At 40.7% G+C, this 19123-nt stretch overlaps 1 protein-coding gene across 1 annotated transcript in view; it reads right to left on the bottom strand.

Annotated features, from left to right (window-relative positions):
* The window catches only part of NDNF (neuron derived neurotrophic factor), a 38253-nt gene extending 26468 nt beyond the window's left edge, over positions 1-11785 (bottom strand). The window contains exon 1 of the mRNA XM_061192021.1: positions 11290-11785. The gene's annotated coding sequence lies outside the window, so the exon portion shown is untranslated. The remainder of the gene's footprint in view (positions 1-11289) is intronic.
* Between the last annotated feature and the right edge of the window lie 7338 nt (positions 11786-19123).

The raw sequence follows: 19123 nt of genomic DNA, 5'->3' as shown, positions 1-19123 counted from the left end.
CTGCTACCAAAGAGGATTTGAAGGGGCCTCCAGTGCCAAAGCCCAGGACAAGATCAAAACAGCGATTTAGAAATAACTGTACTCACGATAATGTAATCAAAAGAGAGATGAGTGAGATAGATATACCAGGGACCTTAAAGAGTCAAAATGGTTTAACCCTAGATTATTCTTATTTCCAGAAAAAGGGGGGGGCACACGAGTATGTTGTTCTTGTAAAAAGAAATAAGTTAAAGTTTTCAAACTGTTTGGCCTTAAAATCCAAGGCCAAAATCAAACTATAAACTTAGAGCCATGTCTTTGGAGAGATGAGATAATATTCTCCAAGGACACTGGTTCCTGACAATTTAGTAATTTAGAGATTCTCTCCTGTCTTTCTCTGTCTCACCCTCCTGTCTCCTGTCTCAGTGTCTCAGGTGACTATTCCCACATCTTGGGTTCCTATCAATTCAGAATTGAATGTTTTTACAAAAACTTGAATTTAGTTTTTGGTTTGTTCTTTATTCTTATCCATTTCTCCCCCTGTCATGTAATTTTTATGTATGTATTAATTTATTTATGCAAGTTTGGGGACAGTTAAAAGGCTGCCAAAATTTCTATTTAAAATAGAAAACAATCACTGGACTTAGAGTAAGAAGATCTGGGTTGGAGAAGTTCTGACCAAACAATTATCGGCTTTTGTTCTTTGAGCAAGTCTTAATCTCTTTGAGTCTCAGTTTCCTCATCTACAAAATGAAGACAATTATTCCCAGGATTGTTATAAGATTAAAAAATCGTAGACATGAATGATCTTTTTAAAGTAAAGAAGGCTCTATTTATTTACAAATACTATAATCCAGCTACCCAACTAGTTGCAAAATTTTATTCAATGGCAAAAGATACAGGTTTTGACTTACTCTTAAAACAAGATATGAGATATGAGATATGAGAAGGATTTTCAGCATCAGATTATTCTACCTTTATTTACCTAATCTATCAGGTAAAAGGTTAGGTTCCTATTTAATAAGAGACTGACTAGAAACACGGAGGAAAGGCCAAGATGTTGGGTTTTTGAAAACAACCACACAGACAGTAGAAACTCTTAATATTCGTTTTGTTATCTTTGATATGCCTTATCTGAGGACATCAGTATTGTTTAATAAAAACAAAGCTGGATTAAAACTGATTCAAATGTGAGTGTGCGCTGGCTTTTTAGGCACTAGATCCAGCAAAGGATTTAAGATGCATGTGCTGAGATTAGAGAGTCGAGGATTAGGCTCAGTTCCTGCGACGTTCTGCATTATTATTTCTGGATTAAGAGATGATTGAAGAACAGGACAGTCAAAAGGCAGACGTTGTGGACTGATCTCACAGTCACTTTTAATAAAGAGTTTATAGCAAATTATGATGAAATAATACAAACATATAAGCCTGCAACAATTAGGGAGATGACAAACCACAAAATACTGACCCAATATGGGTATTCAGACCCACAATTATTTCATTCCTTTCCTCCCCGAAAAGTAAGATGTATAGGTAGGTGTGTTTTTTATTCTTATTAAAAACTTTTTAAGGGAAACATTGAGGAAAGGCTGCAGCTGGTGAGTGTTGGGGGTCAACAGTGTTCAGTGCTCATTACAAGACAGAACCTGCCAAGAGAAAAAGATGTTTCCAAACTGCCTCTTTGTGGTCGTTGCTTTGTAAGTGTGAATAAACTTTAAATGTAGAGACTTTTTTTCAATTATAGACTGAATCTGGTGGCTGAAGTGTTAATATGGGGGTGTGTATAAATACTTTCATTGTCTGAACTTACTTATTCCTCATTGTGTTTTAAAGGGCTTTAAACTTTTTGGATATTTGGAATATCCTATCATATATGTCTATAATAGCTCTCATTATTCCATTGAAAAATAAAATTTCATCCAAGTTTTTGGGAAATCACTGTTTAAAAAAGTCTTAGCACTGAACTGACTTGAAATCTTACCTCTCAAAAATGTCACATTATTAATGGAATAATAAAATAACTGTAGTGCTGAATTACTATTAATTACTACTAATTTCAAAAGGGATTCTGTAGCTTATTGATTTTTCAGTACTATACCTGCCATATATACTTGGAATATGTTTCAAAATCATAGGTTATATGACTCTAATACACTTATAACTCATTTTTTAATCCTTAATTTTCTTATTAGACTCCATTTTCTGAGGAAAATGTTTTATTGTTTCCTTTTCCAGACAACTTGTCTCTAAAGTATGTTAAAGACTTTGTCTGTTATACACACACACATATACACAGACACTCACATACATACACATCAGATGCAACAAATAGTGTATCTTAGGGCATTTTAACACCCAGGGTTGGATGGCTGGTCAGTGAGACTATAAGAGGAGAGCTGAAGAAAGGAAAAGAGATTTGCCTTCAAGAATTGATTCCATGGCTATATGTAGACTTAATAAAGCAAAGTGATGAACTAGTTTGCCTTTTGTGATTGCGGTAGAATCTGTGCAAACAGAGGTTGGGAATGTGGGGAGGCGGGGCAGGTTTACACCAGAACTTACATATATGGTCAGAAATCGATACCCCATTTCACTTTCAAAAATTCCCCTTATTAAAAAAAAAGTCTTTAACCTTCTAGAAGGACAGGTGTGGGGCATTGTTTTTCTATTTATCCTTGCTGGACCTTTGTGTTATTTTCAACTAGAATGTGTTTATTCTCAAAGAAAAGTAGTTTAGGCATGACCTTAAATAATGATTTAAAACTGGAAAACGTAATCATTTTCCCCTAAAAGATTCCCTAATAAGTTAACTATTATCAAAACAAACAAACAAACATGTAGCACATAAGCAGCCTACGATTAAAGTCTTGTGGATTTAGACTAAATTAATGATATTTTTGAATCATTATATTGTAAAAAAATTCTAAGCAAATTGTGTCCTTGCAAATTAATTTGGCAATTAATCTAAATTTAAAAATTTTAGACATTTCCATCAATTTTCCTTCTGAAATCAAAGAGTTATCACTTTATTTTAAAAGTGTGTGTTTTGGTAAGTCTTTTATCCGAAACTGAGTCTCAGATTTCTCAGGAGAAGGAGGATATAATAACTTCCTCACTGAGTTCCTGTGAAGATGAAAGAAAACGATGGATGCGGAAGCACCTTGTAGAGAGTCAAGGGCTATAATATTATTAATAAATAGAATCCTTTCCATTCACGCTGTGAAATCCAAAGCACAGAAACAACTTTAACACAGTTAATAACTAACTATACTGAAAAACAATAAAATTTCAAATAAAAAATTTCAATATACATTTTTATGAGAGCATTAAGGTTAGATAACATTTTTTAACTCTTAAAATACTGAAATTTCAGAATTCAGTATATACGGGAGAATATACTGGATATATATATCCAGTATATTCAGTATATTCAGAATATAATGGGAGTATAATATCTAATTATTGATAACAGAGGACTTATGAAATGTTTGTACAAATAACTAAGAATACTCTTGAAGATAATGGCGGCTAATTTAATCGAGGGCTCTTTCAGCTACCTGCCCACCTCCTTTCAAGACCTCTGGCTCTGTAATGGGTTGTCTCCAAATCTCTTAGAATTCTGATTAAAATATATAGATATATTTCATTTACATAAAATAACTTAAGGCATTCTATACTGGAATGAGTATCATAATTAATTATAGCGGATGAAATTGTATATTTCAACATTTTTTTCTAGTTAATCTGTGGCGAGGGCTGACTTCCCATAAAAGCTGATTAGAATGTTATTTTCACTTTGTCTTTTTATGTCATAGAAGCTGTCACCTCTGCCATGTTGTTTTTATTGTTCAATGACCATCTGATATGCTGAGTAAGAGTGACTTTTTCAAAAGATATATTAAAAATAATATTAACAAAACATTTTCCTTCTTTATACATAAAAGTAAATATAAATAAAGCATCTAATATTTTCTCCTTTCATCATGAGACACCGACACCGTGTGTTCTGTAATGAGGGGAAAAGGACACTCTCTTGTAGGGAATTTTGCTCTACAAGACTGACACTATTAGAAGCTGGATAACTATTCAGTATAATTTTGGAGGCAATGGGAAACCTTTACCTCAATTGTTTAAAGAAGTATCCTGTCTCTTTCATTTTAGTTAAAGACACGTTTTTAAATCAAATATTCACTGGACCTAACCTTGCAAAAATAATCTCAAATGTCCTTTCCAATTCCTTGACATTAAGATTCTGTCTTAAATTCACACCAAAGGAGAATGAAGGTGACTTACATGATTTGTGGGCCACAATGCAAGATTTCTTGTTCGTAAATTAAGAATTTCAAGATGACAACAGCAGAGTACCCAGCTGAGCATGGGGGTTCCTCCTGACTGCAGCCCATGAAGCTGGCCCTGAGTATAACTTATACTAGAGTATAAGAAACTGAGAGGAAGAGACCATAGAACAGGTACATACTAAGGTACATACTAAGGGTAGGTTGTCTACAGAAGGAGAGGCTAAGAGAGCCCAAGATATACATCATTCCTCTCTAAAATTCTGTCTAAAACGAGCCTCATTTCAATCTGGCTTTATCTAGCCATTAACATCTTTGGAAGATGTTGGCCAATTGCAGCTTACCCTGTTTCCCATCTTGGGGATATTTTCATATTTCTAGGGGACACTGAAAAACAAAATTACTTTAAAAATGAAAAATCATCTTTTTTCAGGTGGTGTTTTAGTACCATGAGAGACCATACTGACATTTGGGGCAGGGTCCCAATACCTCTCAGGCCATCTCTCAGGAGACCCGTCCGTTGGTTCATCTACTAGTACCGTTAATCCTGCTACTGCAATTGTTAGAGTGTTAAATTTGTATCTCCTATTTAAGAGGCAGTTTTATTTTACCATTAAAAAGTAATATATTTTCATAGCAATTTTTTTAAAGATTTTTTTTGATGTGCTACATTTCTAAAGTCTTTATTGAATTTGTTACAATGTTGCTTCTGTTTTGGTTTTTTGGCCGCGAGGCATGTGGGATCTTAGCTCCCCAACTAGGGAACGAACCTGCACCCCCCTGCATTGCAAGGCGAAGTCTTAACCACTGGACCGCCAGGGAAGTCCCTCATAGCAATTTTAGCAAATTTTGAAGGATCAGCCCTAGAACTGAGACTTGGAGAGCCCCAGAGGTAAGTGATTGCTGTCTCTTCTCAGTTTGCCAGGTGTTTTAGCCAGCACTGCTGTTTCTGATCTCTGTCACCACTGTTGGCAACAAATATCTCTTCAATTACAGGATCCAGTTACTTCTGAATCAATCTCTATTTGAAGCTTTTGATAATATCAGTGAATTTTAGTGAATGCTGTAATTTAATATGAAATTACAACATTTACTGAGTGCTATCAACATATGAACAATATTTAGATTTAAATCATGATAGATATACTAGTATTTATTATTTACCTTTAAATGTATTTTAAACAAGATAACTAAGAAGGATCAAGTACATTTATGTTCGTGTATGTGTGTGTGTGTGTGTTTGGTATGACTCTGATAATTTAATCAGAAACACATTTTATTACTGGAATAAAATGCATAATGTTACACTTGGCAAGGCCTATGGGCTTAGAGTACATATGACCTGAACAAAAGAGAGTAATCAAAGCCATCTCCTAGGTTCACATGCATTGCTAGGGTTTACTTTTCACGGCGATGTGCTATAAACTGTAACCATCTATACTCCAAGAGGCACCTATATTGGAGAAATTCATCCTAAATAAATCAAGCCCTTTTACATTAGATTTTTCCCTTTTAAACATAATATCTCCAAGTAACTACCACAATGTTTATCATCTTGTCAACTGTCTAGATATGGTATTATCTATCTTTGCATATAAACACTTGTTCATAGTTTCTATAACTTTAAAAATAATCATGGTAATTTCAAAAAGAAGGTGTCACACCTCACAGATCTTTCTAATTATGGGCTCAGTTTTTACTAATTATTTTAGAAAATGATCAATTTCAGTCTTTTATTTTATTTAGATCTGTGTATATAAGGACGTTGCCTCAGCGAACAAGATGTAGTTATGATAATCTTTTGTTGTTGGTAAAACACCCATTTGAATATAGCCCATATTTTTTGGCTATGTCTTTAGATTGTGGAATATATGCTCTTTGATCACACAGCTGGAAGAAGAGGGCGTTTACCTTGATCTCATGTTAGGGAGAAGAAACACTAACAGACAAAAAACTTACGTAGTCACCATTTACTTCAGTCGGTCTCCACTACTTGTGCTATTGTCTGAAATCATTCCAACTAGAAAACAGACACGAGTGCGTAACTTGATTTTTTTGTTATTTGGTTATTATATATAAAATCTCCACACTACAGAGGCAGTGTCTAAGAGTTCCACTCAAATGAGCTGATTTTCAATCATGTGTAATCATGTTTTTTGTTGTGTTCCTCCCAAACTTTATATAACCCCGTTACTTCTAAAAATGTTTTCTCTTTTCTCATAACTATATAAAAGACAGCAAATTCTTTCAAAAGAATAATTTAAAGAGATATTTGATAAGTTAACCATATGCATTCTGCCACATTTTTCTTTTTCAAAGAAAAGATTCATTTCAGAGTTTTTACAAGTGAAACTAAAAATAAATACTTCAGAGAAATATATGAAACATTAAATATATGTCATGTTCAAATTTGCTACAGGAAAAAATTAACAAATGAAAACCAAAAACTATTCACCAACTTACTAAAATAAATCAGTTTCCAAAGGATCCGGAACTTATTGAAGGAGTAATAACATGTAATTTTGGAAGTTTCTATACTTATAAACTTGAGGTCTGCAGACTTTAAAGTTAAGTTTAAATCAAATCTAGCTTGGTGAGTTCTTTAAAAAATTGACATTGTAACAGGACCCAATATCCAGCTGTTCTGTGGTCAAATCTGTTTCTTCATCCCAAAGGGAAAAGTCTGCAGAAACATATTTCTAGTTTGCTTTTATTCCATACTGATCAAATGCTTCACTCTTACTTTTTAAAATGCAAAGCAAGCAATGCGTTTTTTATTTGGGGTGAATTAAAATTATATATTTCACATGTTCCAAATATTTCAAAAGACTAAAATGTGTGGATTTGTTGGTTTGCAGTTTTTGGTAAAATACCAAAATGAAGGGGAAAGGTGCAGATATAGCATCTTTGGGTTTAAGAAGCGTGTTTAGGAAATAAGCAGCCACGAAACCACCTGCTTCCTGTACTGGCTTGGGCATTGGTGGGATATAGAACAGCAAATCTCAGGTGTCATCTCAGAAGTGGCAATAGATACATAAGTCTGTAGGCACATCCAAACAAACACAGATTCACACTAAAAGGGTGCTGGTTTTCCCAGCAATATAACTGAATTTATGGTCAATATACCACTGTGTGATTCAATAAAATATTAGCAATTCTGTTTTTCCATGTTATACTATACGATTCTCTTTTTTTTTTCTTTAGCCACAATAACAACAGCAGTATTTACTTTTCTTCCTAGGTAGAAATTAACATGTGGAAACATAACTGCGTGTATCCTAGGTGTCAATTTGCATTGTAATACAGTGGGAAAATAAAGCAGAATTTAGCCTAAATTCAGGATTTAAATTGCAAAGTATTTTTAAATGGGGTATTTAAATACTGGAGGACTTTAATTTTAAAATCAGTCTTCAGAGCACAGACTTGGTGTGACTGACTATTCAACTGTAACTTTTAAAGCTATTGCTTCTGCTAAATGATTGTGAACCAATGGGGAAGAATAAATAACATTCTTCAGAATAATCGTTCCAAAATAAATATTTAGAGGTATTCGATATCATTGCAAGGTCAAATGAATAATCTGAATGATTCTTGCAGGTTACGCTTGCCTTTGACCCAGTACAGAAGATCATAGGAAATGCCTTCTTTCTGGTGACTGTCTGATGGCAACTGACCCTGGCAAGTTTCATTCATTACAAGGCTGCTACTATGGATGCGCTGGTGCCCAAAGCAACACCTGACAAGAAGACAACGAACAAGTAAGTGTCAGAGAACCCTGCTTGGTTACTAGAATCAACCACATAACCATTGGGAAGACTAAGGAAGAGGGATTAAAATAATTTCAATCAATGCAAATTATGTGGAATCACACTACTCCCATACTATCTGTTAATTCAAGCATAACCGTTCCATTTCCAATATCTACTCATCCATAATAGCAAAATGCAAAATAAGTTCTGTCCTAACAATGACAACAAAAACACAATCGGTTTTAAAATAAAAATTCTGACCTCTAGATAAACTGAATAGAAAAATGAACATAGGAAGATAACAGACAGTTTACACTTTATTTCTACCTTTCCCCCCTTTATTTCAAATAATTTGTTGGAGCTTTACAACACATTTCCCCCACTATCACACAGAGAGCCTGGTCAGTAAATCCAAGTGAGGAAACTAAAATCTGAATCACCAGGCTCATGAAGCCAACTGAAAAAGTTGCTGCATTAAGTTATCTGAAGACTGACCCGCTGTGGCTACTTCGAAAGTAGCATTCCCTCAGCATGCTATTATTCTTTACTCTTTAACATTCATACTTTACCACACGGATGGTCAATAAACCCAGGACAAATAAACTGAGGGCAGGGGCTTCCCTCATTCTAGAAGGGTATTTTTCAATTATATATTTTGTTACATTTTAAAGAGATAAAAGCTGTATCTGCAAGTGATTAAAAGATGTTTTATATTCATGGTTTCATTTCTGCTGAAATAAATGCGTAATTTAAACCACACATAATTCATAGCAATTTAGGCCCATTACAGAGTTCTAGCTTCTTTTTTTATGATAGCTACTAATTAAAACAGAGTGTTATTGTCACGCTGAGCCTGTGACTTCGACATACAGGTTAATGAATAAAACAGCCTGACATAAAAATGAAAACAATAATACAGACAAAGCTGCAAGCTGTTATGTTCCCAGTGTGTGGTAAAGATTAAGTAGATTCACTGAAGTTAAGAACTGTGCAGAGAAAAAAACTTGTAATTTCTTTTTTTTTCTTTTAAGGAATTAGTGAAGGATTTTTGAGAGAAATCTGAAATAGTATTAATTTCTCTAACTTCTGGGCCCCTCATTCCCAGCTCCCCCTCCAAGAATTTAAACTCATCAGAGTCACTTTTAAAGGATAAATGATGCGATAGTTTAATATAATCCTGAATATAGGTTTAGATTGAAAATGGGAATTGGGACCATAATTAATTATGTTGCCAAGTTTTTTGAACTTTAAGGAGACAGATTGAGGCAAATGAGGACATTTATAAGACTGCAACCTTATAAAAGTTCATGGGTTAAAACTTTGGTAAAACGACAGTATCTTTTTGACATTGATTAATTCCATGTGCAGAATGAGTGTGAGGAATTAATACCCTTTTGGTGTTTTCACTTTCTGAAACCACTGTAATAAGAGACTGACATAAAATTAAAACCAAATATAAACATAGTCTTCAGCCAGGGTTACGGCCTTATTATCACTCTTAATAAACAATAATGAGTAATAATAAATACTGATCGCCCTCAGTACCCTCTGCTCTGCACGCATATTTGCTCTCGCATCCATCCATCACGTCTTTCAGGATAATAAAACAATTCAATCCCATCAAATCCTCAAAACCGCTCCCTCGGGAGGGATGTTTTATCTCTACTTCTGCGAGCCCAGGGAGGATTTTACTTGTTTGAAGGGGGCGGAGAATGGAGCGGGGTCCTATTTATTTCCATTGACGACTCCCCTGGTTCTCACAGGCGCTCAGGGATCGGGTGGGAGGAAGAGAGGAGGAGGTGCGGAGATTCCCTCCTTCAGAAAAGAAAAAGGGTTCAGGAAGCGAGGCAGGAGGAGGAGGGGTGGAGGGGGGAGGAGAGGGTAGCGTGTTCGGAGAGATCGGCAACGAAATGAAGATATACACATACGTATTTTGCGTGATGTAGCGGGATCGAGGGATGAGGAATAAACATTTACAACCCAACTAAGTTGCTAAAAAGAACTTTGTTAAAAACACACAAACAAACCAACCCAGAAACATTTTCTCAGGTTCATTTCCCGCTCAAGGTCTTGGTGGTTTCAGGGAACTACTTTTACCGAGCAGGAGATGGACAGCGCCCCGAAGGGGACCGGGAGAGGAACCGCGACCTGACCCGAAGGACAGCTCAGCGGCAGCGCCGAGGTGCCCGCGGTGAGCTCCAGGGGCCTTGGCGAACCGCGCCGAGCGCGGGCTGGGGGCTGCGGGGAATTCTCCCGCCTCGACCTCTGGGGGCGGGAGTGTGCAGCGAGGAAGGGGTCCGAAGGGCGCACGAGGAAACGAAACCGCACCCCAAATTCAGCAGTTTGCGAAGCGCCCCCAAGAGAACAGCTGGGACCTAGAGCCAATCGTTCGGATTCCTGAGGGTCGGAGCTGCCCCGCCTGCAGTCCTGAAGGTAGCGCCAGACTCCCGCATAGACGGTGCTACGGCCGGATGCCCTGTCGCTCCAGCTGGGGCGGGAAGGAGCGTCCCCTCGGTGGCCGCTCTGCTTTCCCGGTAAAAGTAGGATCGGGTCCCAGGCCACCCCGCTGAGCTCCAGGAAGTTTCTCTAACGATGCTCGCCTACCACGCAGAGGACAAACGAGGAGCCAGAGCGGTGGGGGGTCCGCCGGGCGAGGCCGGCAGAGATCCCAGCGCCCCCGGGGGCTGCGCGGCTCCGGACCGCCCGCCAGGAACCTGCGCCCGCCCCGCCGGCGGGCGAGCCCCGCGCGCTGTCCTGACTTCTCGCTTCTCGCCTCACACGCAGACGCGCCCTGCGAGACCCCAGCCCCGCAGGCTTTCTCCAGCGGCCGGCGGAGGGCATGAACCAGGGGAGGGAGGCAGCAGCCCTCCCGGCGGGCGGGCAAAGAAAGTGTCCAGGCCGAGTCGGGGATAAGGGCTCGGGGGCGGCTCCCCGGACTCCGCCGCCCCCTGGGCACCGGACCCCGTGCCCCTGGCCTATGCACTCTCTGCGTCTCCTCCCAGCACTGCTGGGGCCGCCCAGCCACGAAGCCAGCCTGGAGAACTGAGGGAGACCTGCTCCACGCCCCTCACGCCCTCGGCTCCTCGGGAGCCGGCGCCCTCGCCCAGCTGTGACCGAGAACCTAGCGGGGCCCCAGCAAGTGAGGAGACGCGCGCCTCCACCCCCATCCCAGACGAGCCCTCGGGTGCGAACGCTTCTTGCGCCAGGTCTCGGGTGGCGGGCTAAGGCGTCGGACGTCGGGGGTTTGCTTTTCTCTCGCAACTTACCTTAAAGAAATGTTTTCCTGGGGGGAAGAGGAAATATCCCTTCCCGAGGTGTGATGGGGCCACGTCCCCGGCTCCGGCCAAGATGCTAAGCACCAGTACACAGGAACCAAAGGGACTTGGGGGAGGTGGGTGGAGGAGGAGGCGGATAAAGGAGAAAAATGAAATGGGCCGAAGTGTCTCAACTTTGCGGCCGGCGCTGCAAACTTCAAAGGCGGGCGAGGGCTGGCGGCGCGCGGCCGCCGAAGTTGCTGCGAAGTGGCGCGGGGAGAAGCGCGGAACTGGGGGGATCCCGGGGCAGAGCGAGGGAGCGGCGGAAGGTCCTTTTAAAAGGCAGGGAGCGTGCGGGGGCCGGGCGGCGGGAGGATGCTGCCGCTGAGCGGGGAGCCGGCGCGGGCTCCGCGGGCGGCCCCTCTGGGCACCGGCTCCAGGCTGGAGCGCCGCGCGGGGAGAGCTGGGCGCACGGGGCGGCGGCGTGTGAGCGGCTCGGTTCGCTCCGCTCTCTCGCGGCTCGGAGCTGGGAGTGTGTGATCTCTCCCGAGTGTCACTGCTGAAGCCCGGAGCCGCTCCCCCTCCCGCCCCACCGCTGCCCGCCCGCCCCCTCCCTCTGCCCGCTGCCTCCCGCTCCGTTCCTCCCTCCCTCCCGCTGCGCGCCACCGCGCGCGCGCGCGTACACACACACGCACACACACACCCTCCCCCCCTCCCAAACGGACCCTCGCGGGCGGCATCGCGGGGGGCGTAGTCCCCTCCTTACCTCCCAGCCAGCCGCGGGGAAGCAGAGGGAGGCCCACCGAGACCCCCTCAAAGCTACGAAACCCAGAGAGACGCATAACGGGACCATCGCCCTGTCTGGGAGACCTGGGTGCACAATAAGGGGGAACTCGGGTTGATTTGAGGGCGGGGTGGGGAGACGAGCTACATGGAGAAGGTTGGAGGCGGAAGCAGAGTGTGCAAACTGTGCATTCCTGGCCCACTTTTCACCCGGCCGCCTGCCTACCACAGCCTTCAGCCGGGGAGCGCTTGCCCCTCGGCGCGCTCCGAGCCTCCTCGGGTTTGAAACTCAGCAGCTGTTTTAACAATTGAAAAGCGGCCCTGCAGGACCAGAGAGACTGAGCGGAGTGTGTGAAGCCATTAAGGCTGACTAGGTAATTATGATAAGAAGTTACCTAATTTGCAACCTGGCCTGGGCGCAGGAAAACGCTGCGGGAGGGCGGGGGGCGGGACTAAGTGATTTAGTGACCTCACTTCGGCAACTTCGAACCTAGTTTTCGGCTAACCTGGTTTGTAGACCCTTGCACGTTAAGTTCTCAGAACATATAGTTTATTACGATATAGTGTCAGGAATGAAAGCAGGAAAAATACTTGCCCGCTTCTCGTTGCCACAGAAAAATGAAGATAAGATGAAAATCAACCTTACCGAGGTAATATTCTTGTTAAATACCTGGTCACAGAGGGCAGCCCAATGCAGCTCCTTAAGTTCTGTGGCTCCTGGATGAGAACACTGCAGTAGGTGGATTTATGAAACCGATTTACTCCACAAAATCGCTTTATAAAAGCCTTAGAATTTTTAAGCGCTAAAAGGGACGTTGAGATCACTGTGCAAACGTTTTTAGCAGATGAGACAATGAGGTAGGAAAAAGGGATCTCTGGATCTCTGCTCAGAAGATCTGGAAGAGTGGCTTCTGCACTTCTGAGATATGGCCCCAAACAGATCATTGGAGAACTCATTAGCAAACATTTATTAAGCACCTGCTGTGTACCATACATGTCTTGGTGCCAAGATTTCAAGGTAAGACATAGTGCTGGGCCTTTAAGAAGTTTATAGCCTGGTGGGGAGACAGAGGCATCAATGAAAATGTGATTAATGCTATAATACGTGTTTGTACCTGTTCCTGTAGGAGCATGGAAAGGCAAGCAGCTAATTCCCCTTTAGAAGTTACTCTTGGTAGAGATTTTAGTGTAGAGTTCTGAAGGATGAGGAAGAGAATGCCAGGCAAACAAGGATGGGGGAGGAAAGGGCTTCCACAAACAGAGAGAAGCAAGTGAAAAGGTTAGGAAAGTGTCAAAGTACACGGTGTGTCCTGGGAACTGGGAGGAGTTAGAAGTGGCTGAATTGCAGCTGAAGCAAGCAAGGCCAGGCCACGCCACACACTACAGGCCCAGAGAGCCAGAACTTTCTGGAGGTGATGCATGCTTGGGAAACTATTAAGGGTTTTAAGCAAGGACAGAGTTTAAGGTTTTCAAATGTCATCAAATACGAGTTTTGGAAAGTTACCTCTGGAATCATGGTGGAAGACAAATAGATAACAGTGAAGAGGTTATTTCCAGAGGAAAAAGTAGGCTCTAACTAAGGCAGTGAAAGTACCAGTTGGAAGATCGGGACAGCTCTAGAGATATTTAGGAAATAGTATAGCAGGACCTAGTGGTTGATTGCACATGGAGGCTAATGGAGAGGAGGAGTAGTCTAGACTGCCTCCCAGGTTTCTGGCTGGGGCAAGCAGGCAGGGGACGGTGCCATTTGTCAAGAGAAACAATGTATAGAGGGGAGGAATTTTAGGAGGAATGGGATGAGTTCTGTCTTAAACTTGTTGAGTAGGGGGTGCATTTGGGACACCTGAGTGCAGTACCTTGTAAGCAGCCAGAAACAAAGTTCCTAGGAGAGAAGATCCAAGCTGGAGGATCCATCAGGAATTATCAGCATTCAGATATTTCTTGAAGCCAGAGAGAGGGGGAAGGCAGCCAGGGAGAGGGGGAAGGCAGCCAGGGAGAGAAGACTTAGGAAGGAACATGGCAGAACACCAATGTTCTAGGGCTGGAGGAGCCTTTGAAAGAAACAGCTGGAGACCAGAGAGGGAAGAGGAGACCAAGGAGGGAGCAGCATTGATGAAGCTGAGGAAGGAAAGGACTGGTGACCAAGGTGGAAGGTGGCAGGGTGAACAATACAACCAGGCTAAAAAGCATCTGCTACTCTTTTCAGAATGTCTCAGTGATCTTGACCCAAGCAATTGTAGTTTCTGTTGTATGTGTGTAATGGATCCAGATAATAGCAGGTAGAGAAGGTGAGATCATGGGGACAGAGAACATAGCTCATTTCCCTAGTACTTTGGCCCTGAAGGGAAGGAGAGAGATGATGAGAAAAGCATTTTTGTAGTTGTACTTTTGTTTGTTTTCCTTATTTGATATACCTGGTCTTAATTGCACAATGCTGAAGGAAAAGCAGGTGGAGAGAGAAAGGCAGAGAAGTCTATGAAGTTCTCTGAGGATCTTTTCCCGCCTCAGTACAGTGGTGGCACCAATATCTACCTGGTGAATCTCACAGTGTTGATGGGAGTTCAGATAAACCAGGCATTAAGATAGTGCTTTAAAATTGCCATTGGGAAGAAACTGAGTCCAAAAGGCGTTAAAGTGACTTATTAAATCAGCCAATTAATGACAGACTGAGTAGTCTATGGGGAAAGTTCTATAAAAACTCTGTGAAAGGTATTTTTATGAAAGTTCCCCCAAATATCCCTGATTTTGAACATCAGGATTTGCATATATCAATATAGCTGTCTTCTCAAAAAATGTGCCATTGGTAAAGCCAATGGCATTGTGTGTATTTATATTTATATATGTGCAGATCCTCAGTGTGTTTTGAGAGACTTGGGAGATGTGCCATATTAGTTAGAACATGCATTATTTAGTCAGACAGACTTGTATTTAATTCTAAACCCTGATAATTATTTGCTGTGGGACAAATAGGTTAATCTCACTGAGCTTCAGTGTTGTTTTTTCCAATATAGAAATGGAACAAATTATAGCTGACTTACAGATGTTTTGTGAGGATTAGGTACTATACTGTATTCGTGTTTGGCAGATATTTGATTACTTATATTTCAATTTACTTTTTTTTTAATATAAATTTATTTATTTATTTCTGGCTGCATTGGGTGTTTGTTGCTGCACGCGGGCTTTCTTTAGTTGCAGCGAGCGGGGGCTACTCTTCGTTGTGGTGTGCGGGCTTCTCATTGTGGTGGCTTCTCTTGTTGGAGAGCACGGGCTCTAGGCACGTGGGCTCAGTAGTTGTGGCTCACGGGCTTAACTGCTCCACGGCATGTGGGATCTTCCTGGACCAGGGCTCAAACCCGTGTCCCCTGCATTGGCAGGCAGATTCTTAACCACTGTGCCACCATGGAAGCCCTCAATTTACCTTTCAACTATGAAACTCATAAATATTCAGTCAATTGAGAAAAAATTAAAAGTCCAAGACTATTATAAACTTAAGAGTGTAATTTAAGTCTATTTAAGAGGAGTCCTAGTTCAAACCCTTGTCTTAATGCAGCAGTCCTCAAAGTGTGGTCCACAGAACCGTGGAGGGGTGGGGCATGAGACCCTTTCAGGGAGATCTGTAAGGCCAAGGTACTATCATATTAACTCGAAGATGGTAATTTGCCTTTTTTACTGTGTTGACATTTGCAGTAATATCAATAGTACAAAAGCAATAGCGGGTAAAACTGCTAACATCTTAGCATGAATCAAGGCAGCGGCACCAAACCGTACTAGTAGTTACTGTCATCTCCACTGCTACAAATGTCAGTTTCTCCTAAGAATGCCTTTGATGAAGCAGTAAAATTATTCATTTTATTAAATTTTAACCCTTTGTCTTTTTTTTTTTTAAAGAGCTCCTGACTTATTTATTTATTTATTTTAGTTTTTTTGGCTGCGTTGGGTCTTCGTTTCTGTGCGAGGGCTTTCTCTAGTTGCGGCAAGCGGGGGCCACTCTTCATCGCGGTGCGCGGGCCTCTCACTATCGTGGCCTCTCTTGTTGCGGAGCACAAGCTCCAGACGCGCAGGCTCAGTAGTTGTGGCTCACGGGCCCAGTTGCTCCGCGGCATGTGGGATCTTCCCAGACCAGGGCTCGAACCCGTGTCTCCTGCATTGGCAGGCAGATTCTCAACCACTGCGCCACCAGGGAAGCCCGACTTTCTCTTTTTAATATTCTGTAGAGCAAAGTGAGAGACACACGTAAAACTTTTCTTCTGCATACAGTGTTTGTCCTGAATTAAGACCCTTGTGTAATTGAGTTGTGAGCTAAACTAGTTGTTGTTTTTTTTCATGAAACATATTTTTACTTGAAAGAAAAACTGACAGACAAACTATGGTTATTCACACTTGATATTTGGCAGACATTTTTTTTCAAAACAAATTAAGTGAGCCTGTCACTTCAAGGTAAGCAACTGGCAGTATTTATTTTCAATGAAAAATTTGAGCTTTCAAGGAAAAAAAAATATAGAAATTAGAAAACTTGTATCTGCTACCATGAGCTTGACAGCTTCCCAAAACATAAACTCTTTCTAATAGGATTGTGGCCTTTTTAATTAATGTGGTTTTTTGATATTGTACAATGAAACGTCTTGACATTTGGAAATCTGCATACACAGTGCACCAGTATTTTCCAAATGACCAATAATGTGTGATGTTCTAAAATCATGCATTAGTTACAGATCCATTCAAAGCCCAAGACAGACCAGTGAATTTTAATATAAGAGTATGAAACGTTAACTTAATGTTAATGATGTGGTTTCACATTCCATATTGCAATTATAAAGTTTAAGAAACTACCACTTGTTGAGTTTTCGTATAGCACCAAAGAAAAATATCCAGAATTATTTGAAAAAGTTAGTAAACTGTTACTTCATTTTCCAACTACATATCTGTGTGAAACCAGATTTGCTTCAAACAAAACAGCATATCGCAACAGATTGAATACGGAAGCGATAGGAGAATCCAGCTGTCTTCTACTAAGCCAAACATTAAAGAGACTTGCAAAAAAAATAAAACAATGCCACTTTTCTCACTAGATTATTTTCTTTGGAAAATATAGTTATTTTCAGAAAAACATGATGCTATTTATGTTAACATAGTAGATATGCTATAGTTATTTTAAAATTAATAAATTTAAAAAATTTTCTGTTTTAATTCCTAATATATTGAATACTGATAGAAATAATCCACATAAACAAAAACTGCCTGGGATTCTCAACGATTCTAAGATCCTCAGTGATTCTTAGTGGTTCTTGAGAACCACTGCCTTATGGAACAGGCCTAATCATGAAAATAGATTGAAAGATCATCAAAGCCTTATCATAGTATCTGCCTAATGATTGGCCAACACCTCACATGCATTTATTTGTCCAACATATTTCTTATTTTACACAAATATAAATAGACCCTTCTATACATATACTTAACTCTATAGAGTGTTGTAGTGGACATTTCTACACTGGGGACTGGAACAAAAGAACTGGTGGAAACCATCATACAAATACAGGTTTGGGTAAAACAGTATCACGCCATGCCTGGGAATTCTACTGAATCAGTTCCAGGCATTCTTTTGTTTGTTGGCTCAGTTTCAATCCCTTCCCTACTCCACTCTCTCCATGGCAGAGGCTGTTACACAATTCTTGAAGTAGTACTCTAAATTCCCTTCAAAATTAATGATTACCTCTAATTTGATGACTCTTACACACAGAACCAGTGTTAAGTGGAAACCTTAAGCCTGAGTTACCCCTCATTCTTCATGAGGGCATTTATTCACTTAATAAATACTTGTTGAGCACCTACTATATTTCTGGCACTATGCTAGCTGCTGGGAAGAAAAGGATAAGCAGGGCACTTGCTCTCAGGAATCTAGTCTAGTGGAGAATTAGGTAATTACCATGTGATGTAATAAGTGAGTAGTGGGGTGCTGTGCAAATCCATGAGAAAGTGGAGTGGAATGTCAGGGGAAGGTTCTTGGAAAAAGTAACATCTAAAAAATAGAGACCCAGAGAATGTGTCAGTCATCTTGGGTTAAATGATGGTGGGGTGGAGTCAATGAGGGTTTGAAGGAAGAGGGAACAGCATAGACTATGACATATTCAGAAAATGTTACCAGGAAACCCACTACTATAGGAAATTACCTTAATTTTAAAGGTATAGATAAGATCAACATATTTTTCTTGAGTTTTAGTTTGTGTGAGAACTAGAATGGGATATTTAAAAACCATTATAGTACATTTAAATACATTTAATTTAAATCAGAATTACCATTATCTTACAAAAGAAACACTGGATTAAAAAAAATGAAAAATTTTATTAGAAACCTCAAATGCAATTTTGCATGGCTTTCCAAAGATTAACTTAGTGCATCGAAAAAGAATGTTTTTATTGTTACTTTGTTCAAGGCACTGAACTCAATGCTAAAGAGATAAAAAAAAAATCTAAAGCATAGTGTTTGCCGAGGAAAAGTCTGTAAGATGAGTTCAGACATATTTTCTTTCCTTCCTTTAGACATTCAATAAATATTTATTGAGTGCCTATTGCCTGACTGATCCTGAGGATGTATTATTAAAAAGACAGATGTCACCCCTGCCCTCAGAGAGCATATAGCACAATAGTGACAAGTCAGTTGGCTTTCAAATATTGGTCACAACATCAGACACCAAGTGATAGTTCCAAGGGAGTAGTAAAAATGGCAGGATATAACTTTTTCACCATTGGGAAAAGTTTGAATTAAGGGAGAGGAGACTGAGAGCATCAAAGCCACAGAAGTGTCATTGGGAGAGGTTCAGAGGAAGGAAATACCAAGATGCATTAAGAGGCAGAAAATAGACTAGTTTAGCTGGGATGGGTTTGGTAATGGAATTAATGGAATTAATATAGAGAAAGAAATCGGATATATAGGTTGGGTAGATTGGAGTGACCATGTTATGAGGCTTGGGCTTCATTCCTCTTGGCAAGGAGTATAACCTAAACAAATAAAACATTAAAGCAAGCATTGTTTGCCATACTTAAGAAGGATACTCCTGGTTTG

This window comes from Eubalaena glacialis, chromosome 5 (assembly GCF_028564815.1).
Source record: "Eubalaena glacialis isolate mEubGla1 chromosome 5, mEubGla1.1.hap2.+ XY, whole genome shotgun sequence".
Classification (NCBI taxonomy): Eukaryota; Metazoa; Chordata; class Mammalia; order Artiodactyla; family Balaenidae; genus Eubalaena; species Eubalaena glacialis.
This window is presented reverse-complemented; position numbering and strand designations above follow the sequence as displayed.